At 45.4% G+C, this 8387-nt stretch overlaps 1 pseudogene; it reads right to left on the reverse strand.

Moving 5' to 3' along the window:
• Nucleotides 1-3690: 3690 nt before the first annotated feature.
• On the reverse strand, nucleotides 3691-5211 carry LOC144505392 (uncharacterized; annotated as a pseudogene).
• Nucleotides 5212-8387: the final 3176 nt, after the last annotated feature.

Here is an 8387-nt window from a genome sequence, read left to right on the forward strand (position 1 = left end):
TTGGAGCATGTTCTTCCAGGATTCCTGATACTCTTATATTTACACCAGTGATAACTGTGTCTCTCTAATGCCAGTGAGAGCTGGACCTACCCTTGAGACAACAATAGTCTTCTGCAACTAGTGGCACCATGAACTATCATTGGTTGTGACTGTATAGCTATCTGGACTATAGCTCCTCACATTGGACTCCCGATAAAGACTCAATACTATTCTCCCAGTTTCTGCAACACAATCACGACTTCTCTCATGATGTCACATTCGAAAATGGTGCCTTTAAAATGTCTGCTTTTTCCCTTAAGCAAGCCCCACCCGCCCATTCCCCTCACTTCCTCCCCCCTCCTGGTGCATTGAGGGCAGGCAACTAGGTTTGACCCATCTCTCGCAGGTGGTCGCCCTCACCACTTGTCCTCCCTCACACAACCATGATGTGGTCCCCTTTGTCCTCAGTTTTCACTCAGCAACTTCGGATTCAAAGGGTCACCTTCCGCTATTTGTACGTACTCCAGCATATTGCCAACATTAAGTGCATCCTCCCCTCACCGCCCCTGCTCCTCCACACCCCCTCAAAATTCCACAGGGACTGCCCCCTGCATTCTAGTCCTCCAACACACCCAACTCTCCTTCCCCTTTCCAGGGCACCTACCCCTGCAATTGTAGAAGATGCAACATCTGCCCCTTTACCTCCACACTATACAAGGCCCCCAGTATCCATTCAGGCTAAGCAGCGTTTCACTCACACTTCCTTCAACTTAGTTTATTGTATTTCCTGCTCCCAATGCATTCTCCTCTATATTGGAGAGACTAAATGCAGATTGGCTTACTGCTTTGTGGAACACCTTTGCTCGGTCCGAAAGAATGACCACAAACTTCCTGTTGCATGTTATTTTAACTCAGCTGTAATGTGAAGAGAGACTGGGTCGACTGGGCTTGTTCTCACTGGAATAAAAAAGAATGAGAGGGGATCTCACAGAATCCGATAAAATCCTGATGGCATTGGACAGACTAGGAGCGGGAAGAATGTTTGCGATGTTGAGGAAGTCCAGAACTCGGAGTCACAGTTTAAAAATAAGGGGTAAGCCATTCAGGACTGAGCTGAAGAAGAACTTCGTCACTCAGTTGTGAATCTGTGAACCACGGAAAACGGTTGGGGCCAGTCCGTTAGTAATATGTTCAAGTGGAAACTGGATGTGGCCATTCCAGCGAAGGGGATCAAGGGGTATGGGGAGAAAGCAGGAGTGGGATATTGAAATTTGCATGATCAATAATGATCATATCCAATGGTGGTGCAGACTCGAAGGGCCGAATGGCGTATTCCTGCACCTATTTTCTATGTTTTTATGCCCGTGTTTTATTGGAACAGGTCGGTGAAAGGTGCAACCAATCAATGCGTACAAGCCTTCATTACTGGAGTCAAAATATTGTCCGGGATCTTAGCATTTTTTTTCTGCTGCTTCATGACATTTTGGACTGGTTTTGTTGACTGGCTGTTATCTTCACATGTAAAATAACTGTTGGTATTTGCGCAAGTGAGTTCCAAAAGGGAACCAACAATTGCATAAATAAATGCTTCGTAACTTCATTACTGCCGTATTTTTCAAAGCAAATTGACTTAAAACCTCTCTCAATGTAGGACTTTGATTATTGGTTTATGATTATTTTCTTCCTTGTGCTTTCTTCCTCCGATTTGCTCACTGTCTCTGTCCCATTACCTTTAAATCTATTATGCCATGTCTCTCCCGAAGATTCGGAGTATTTATAAATTTTAAGTTTGTGCCAGGTTCTCATACTCAGTACAGCCGCAGATTGTGCGAAGATTCATACCTTCATCACTGGGAATCATATTGGCGAGATGCTTAACCGGAAAAAGTAAAGGAAAATGCGAGGCAGACTCATATTTTTGTTTGGTGTGATGATACTGTGCCCGTAGGAAATACATTTCAATCATGTTTGTTGCAGGATGTGTCCTTTATTGTTACTGAGGCAATATGATTGATATCATATTGTTGACTGTCTGGCCAAATACCTCTCCAATACAATTTTCAGGTTTACTAACGACACCACTGAAGTGGTTCGGATCACAAACCATGACGAGACAGAGTACAGGAATGAGATAGAGAATCTGGTGTGGCAACAATAATCTCTCCCTCAATGTCAACAAAACGAAGGAGATTGTCATTGACTTCAGGAAGCGTAAAGGAGAACATGGCCCTGTCTACACCAATGGGGAGGAAGTAGAAAGGGTCGAGAGCTTCAGGTTTTTAGGTGTCCAGATCATCAACACCCTGTCCTGGTCCCCCCATGCAGACACTATAGTGAAGAAAGCCCACTAACTCGACTTTCGCAGAAGACTAAGGAAATTTGGCATGTTAGCTACGACTCTCACCAACTTTTACAGATCCACCATAGAACGTATTTTTTTCTGGTGGCACCACAGCTTGGTATGGCTCCTGCTCTGCCCAAGACCGCAAGGAACTAAAAAAGGTCGTGAATGTAGCCCAATCCATCATGCAAACCAGCCTCCCATCCATGGACTCTGTCCACACTTCCCGCTGCCTCGGCAAAGCAGCCAGCATAATTAAGGGCCCCACACACCCCGGACATTGTCTCTTCCACCTTCTTCCATCGGGAAATGCATACAAAATTCTGAGGTCACGTACCAACCAACTCAAGAACAGCTTCTTCCCTGCTGCTGTCAGACTTTTGATTCGACTTACCTTGCACTCAGTTGATCTTTCTCTGCACCCTTGCGATGACTGCAACAAGACATTCTGCAATCCCTCATTTCCTTCTCTATGACCGATATGTTTTGTCTGTGTAGCGCAAGAAACAATACTTTCCACTGTATGTTAATACATGTGACAATAAAAAATTAAATCAAAATTTTAATCTGAACAAATGCAGTCTTAGTGGTTTTAATAATCCCTTGGGTTTGCAAAGCAGAGATTGATTTGGTGTGATTGATGGGTCAGATGATATGTGGGGGGAGCTGGTGGTGCAGCAATTTTTCACAGGGCTTTCCAGTTTTTAGTTTTGTTTTCAGGAGCAATTTGAAGCTCAGATAAGCAACATTTTTTTCCCTTTCTCACGAGTTGGAGTTTCTTTTTAAGTGTTGCTGTGTTGGAAGCGGCCAGAGACTGGATTTACCTCTCTGACGTTTGGCTGTTTTGAGGATGTATCTGTGAGAAACGAAGCTCACTCTTTAATAATTTTACACGAGTCAAATTCTGAAGAAGCGTCTTTTAATCGATCTTGCAAGAAAGGGTGTCGCTGAGCAGGCACACTTTAACATAATTACAGCATGTATTTTATACAGTTTGTCCAAAGCCCCCAGTACCGCCCCCCCCCCGCCCCCCCCCGCCCCCCCCCCCCCGCTCTTGATTATGTTATGTGATTATGTTTCCTTTGTCAACGTTATGTGATTATGTCTCCTATTTCTTGCCTATGTGGTAGTTTCTTAACTGCTGCTATGTTCAGATAAGCCACTTTCTTTGTTCTTTCTTGTTTCGGTCCCATGTTGTGTATCGTCGGTGGTTTCTGTGTTAAGATTGATGTTTGCACACTATAACCTGCTTTAAAGCCTGCTTATGGTTCTACAATTCAGCTTCATGTCGAAGCAACATTATGCCATATCTCACAATTCCCCCTTTTCTTCTTTTCACCATTGTTGTCTTCTACATTCTACCAGAACGTTTATTGTGTGTCCTCGAATTCTTTAAGCATTATTTCAGCTTCCTTTTCAACATCCGTCTCTCCATCCATATTATCCAGCTCTCCCTCATCTAGTAAATACACATCCTCGCTGTTTCCTTTTTTCTTTTCCATTGATATCTGTCTTGTCAAGGCCGTTTCAATTAATCGTTGGGTCAATCCTCTTACACACGGAATTATACAACACCCAATTGCCACGAATATGCCGAACACTGTTATTAGGGAGGTGAAAATTGATGTAGTCATTCCCTTCCATTTTCCAAACCAGGAGTCCAGCCATCCTGTTAGGGATGTATCTACTCCAGCATTTTCCACCAGTTCTTCCGCTAAGGTCCTTAATCCTTGCAGGGCCCGAGTGATGGACCCGTCAGGTGCCATATTGTTTGGGATGAAGGTACAACACCTTCCTCCCAACATCACACACACACCTTTTTCTGCCAAAATCATGTCGAGTGCTAGTCTGTTTTCCCAAGACATTCTACTGGTGGCATCCAATTGCTCGGCTATTCCTCTCACTGCATCCCTGGTATAGTTTACAAATCTCTGTTGGTTGTAGTAGATATAATTTATCCAGTCCACATTCTTGTTAATGGTAGCCCACCAAAAGAGGGTCATTTCAAAACCGGCCCCGATCTGATTGCGGGCCTTAAATTCATCTGGCACCCCCCCCCCCCCCTCGGTATTCCTATAGAGTCTAAGTATATACGGTCATCAAAGGAAGCCTCTATGACTGATCGTTTGCTTCTTCCTCTTTTCACCACCCTCTCTTTCTCAAATGCCAGGGTAAATGGGATAGCCAATTGAACAATTGCGCAAGTCCCCTTTCATTTTGGGGGCAGGATCGCCCTTAGGGTTTTCCCTCCACCCACAATACCACCACAAATCCGCTCTGGGAACACTCAGTGAAGAGTAGTTTCCCTCCCCATTCGTCTCGATTACATTCTCAACCTCGGTACATGTTTCCAATTTTCCCAGGCTCTTGGCTAGGCCCTTACCCTGTCGGTGTACACACGTGGTGTGGTTCCCAACAGTGGCGGTGAATGCAGGAGGTATCTTCAAATCCTTTGCCTTGAGGGGAGGCCAAACCAGGGACAATGACGTGCAGCTGTCATTTTTCCAAGCCGTCTTATCCTGACATAGGGCAATCATGCACTCCATGCCCCGTCGGTCTCGTTCCCACCCGAGCGGAAAGGGCACCACTTGGGTTATTGGTCTGCCGGAGGCACAAGCATAGCAATTGCTTTTGTTCAAACTTTTAACAGTGTACTTTACCCATTCTACCAAGGCATTTGTATCTCCATATCCTGTTTCTACTTCAAAAGTTTGTCTTAAATCTTCTATTTCTATTACCCTAACCACCTTCGGGTCATTAGGAGGTGTGAATGGTTGGATCTGTGGCGTTTGAGTATTCTGATCTATCTCCTCTGGTACCCTCTTATTTTGTTCCACTCTAACCTGGAAGCAACAGCCCAAGGGATCCTTGCCATTCACACTTATTCCCATTCCGAAGATCCTACCGTCCATTTTTAATTCATATGTTTTCCCGTTTACTTCCTGCCACCATTTAGTTTGTTTTACTGTTATATATACTGGGTTACAATTTTTATCCTGACAGTTTGGTCTGAAGGGGCCTTGAAAAATGGAAATTTGGTCTTTTATACGCTGACGTATGCTAGCTGTCCATCCCCTTGCTTCAGTGGTCCACAATACATCATTCCAGTAGGGACAGTATCTATCCTCACACATATATTTATTTAACCCACTATATTATCGCTGTGTTTCCAGATCCCCACAGTCCACTACGTTACAAAATCTAACTCAATCACTTGTGGGCGCACACTTTCGAGAATAGTCACTACAAACTTTGTGGGTACCCAATAGTCGGGTTCCTTTCCTCGCCACACTGGAATGTGCATCCCTAGGGAAAAGGGAATGGAAATGGCCAACAATATTGTGCAAAACATGGGGTGACACACATCAGTTTTTACCCTCCCCCTGTGTGGGTAGGAGACGAATCCTTTCAGTGGTTACCACTACCCGCGCTCCCGCGCCAGCGTCGCAACTGTACAGTCAAACACTTATAGTTCAGAGTCTTTTTAGTTTCAACTTCCAGGGTTCCTTTGTTGGCTCGGCTGTCCAGGTCCCCCTTCTGGCCGATGTTTCCACAGGTCCCTTGATTCTTGTGTAATGAGTCCAGCCCTTTTCCGCCGTTCTTATAGCGGTCTCTGTAGTCAGAAGGGCCTGGTATGGTCCGTCCCAATCCGGTTGCAGTTTGGCCTCTTTCCACGATTTTACCAATACCCAGTCTCCAGGCTTCATCTGATGAGCTGGGAACTCGAGCGCCGGGGTTTGTGCTAACAGCCCTTGTTTGAATATATTTCTTTACATACAAATCCTTAATAGTTCTCCCACCGTTCCCAGGTACGGTAATCCAAATAACATTTCATACGGGGACAATCCTAGATCTTTCCTGGGACTCGTTCGGATGCGCAATAAAGCGATCGGGAGACATTTAGTCCAGGGTAGTCTGGTTTCTAATACCAATTTGGAGATGTGTTTCTTCAATGTTTGATTCATTCTTTCTACCTTTCCTGAGGAGGGAGGGTGCCACGGGGTATGGAAGTCCCACTGGATTTCCAACACCCTCAATATTTCCTGTAATATCTTGGAGGTAAAGTGCGACCCCTGATCAGAATCTATGTGTTCCACAATCCCGTATCTGAGGATTATGTTTTCAAGAATTATTTTGGACACCTGGCGCGAGGTCGCAGAGACCGTGGGGTAGGCTTCCACCCACCCCGTCAAGTGATCGGCCAACACTAGAATATACTTCAACCTCCCCACTTGGGGAAGTTCAGTATAATCAACTTGTACACTCTGGAAGGGTCTTAGGGCAGGAATTCTCCCCCCTAGATTCCTCTTCCTCAGTCCTTGTTTGTTAATCTTTTTGCACGTGAGGCAACCCTCACACACCTGTTTGGCAATTGTGTATATTCCCTGACACCTGTATTTCCTGAGAACCAAATCACACATAGCTTGGGTACCCCAATGTCCTTCCTGGTGTAAGTGTGTCAATATTTGTCTCATTACAGGTCTGCTGACCATCTCTCGTCCGTCCGGTAACCTCCATCTCCCATGTTCATCTGGCTCCACCCCGAACCCCTGGAGTTCCGTCATTTCCTCAGTAGTGAACACCGGTGGGACAGTAGTGTCCATCACCGTGGGTGTCAGTATTTGCATCCTAATGATCTCCTCCTCAACTGCCGCCTTTTTAGCTTGTTCATCCGCCAAATTATTTCTCCGTTCTTCCAGTTTCCCCCCTTTCTGATGTCCCTTAACATGGACTACTGCAATCTCTCGAGGCAGCAGTAGGTTCTCAAGGACTTCCTTTACCAATTCCTCATGGACCAATTCTTTTCCCCTACTGTTTATTAATCCCCTCTCTTGCCAAATTTTTCCAAATGTATGTACTACTCCAAAAGCGTATTTTGAGTCCGTGTACATGGTCCCATCGGTCCCCTGTAGAATCTTTAGAGCCTGATTTAGAGCGTACAATTCGCAGGTTTGGGCGGACCAGGAATTGGGAAGTCACCCCCTTTCCATTGTTGAGGTGTTCCGACCGTCCACTACCGCATACCCATTATGTCTTTTTCCCTGTATTACTCGGGAGGATCCATCTATAAAAATCCTCCGTCCTGTATGCAAGGGCAGGTCACCTAGATCCTCTCTTACTTTGGTTTGATAGGCTATTATATCTAGACAATGGTGACTCATCTTCTTCTGCCTCTTCCTCACCATTTTTCCACAAGAAATTGGCGGGATTTAAGCAGGAGTCTACTTCAATAGTCAGGTCGTCCCGCTCAAATAGGATGGCCTCGTATTTCAGGATTCTCGAGTCGATTAACCATCTCCCTGCCCTTTGGTTGAGGATAGTTCGCACGTGATGGGGGGGTACTTACTACCAATTTCCCCCCAAAGGTTAATTTCCTACTTTCCTCTACCAAGAGGGCGGTTGCCGCCACCGCCTGGACACATTCTGGCCAGCCTCTGCTAACGGGGTCCAGGACTTTGGACAGGAATGCTATGGGCTTTCTTTTTCCCCCTTCCTCCTGTGTCAATACTCCTAGGGCGGTTCCCTTCTTAACTGAGACAAATAAGTGGAATGGTTTGGTCAAGCAGGGTAGTGCCAGTACTGGGGCTCGTATCAGGGTCTCTTTTAGTTTTTCTATTAGATCCTTTTCTTCGTCTGTCCATTGCGAAAGGTTGGGTTCCTCCTCTAATAATTTCAGATATAGTCCCTTTGTGAGGGGGGCATAGTCATTCATCCAGAGTCTACAATACCCAACCAAACCCAAGAACTTCCGAAGCTCTCTCTTGGTCTTGGATAACCCTATTCTACTATTCCCTGTATCCGTTCTGGGTTAATACGGCGTTTACCTTGACTTATTAGATGACCCAGATATCTCACTTCATTCTCAACATATTGCAATTTGCTTTTTGATACTCTGAGTCCCCTTTCGGCTAGGAAGTTCAGGAGATTGTTGGTTTCCTCTTCAACCTCTCTTTTGGTGGGTCCTGAGACCAGCAAGTCGTCAACATATTGTATAGTGGTGGTCCCCGGGGAATGGTATAAGTCAGATAATACTTGTTCTCACACTTGTCCAAATAAATTGCGAGAT

Source organism: Mustelus asterias, chromosome 16, assembly GCF_964213995.1.
Source record: "Mustelus asterias chromosome 16, sMusAst1.hap1.1, whole genome shotgun sequence".
In the NCBI taxonomy this organism is placed as follows: Eukaryota; Metazoa; Chordata; class Chondrichthyes; order Carcharhiniformes; family Triakidae; genus Mustelus; species Mustelus asterias.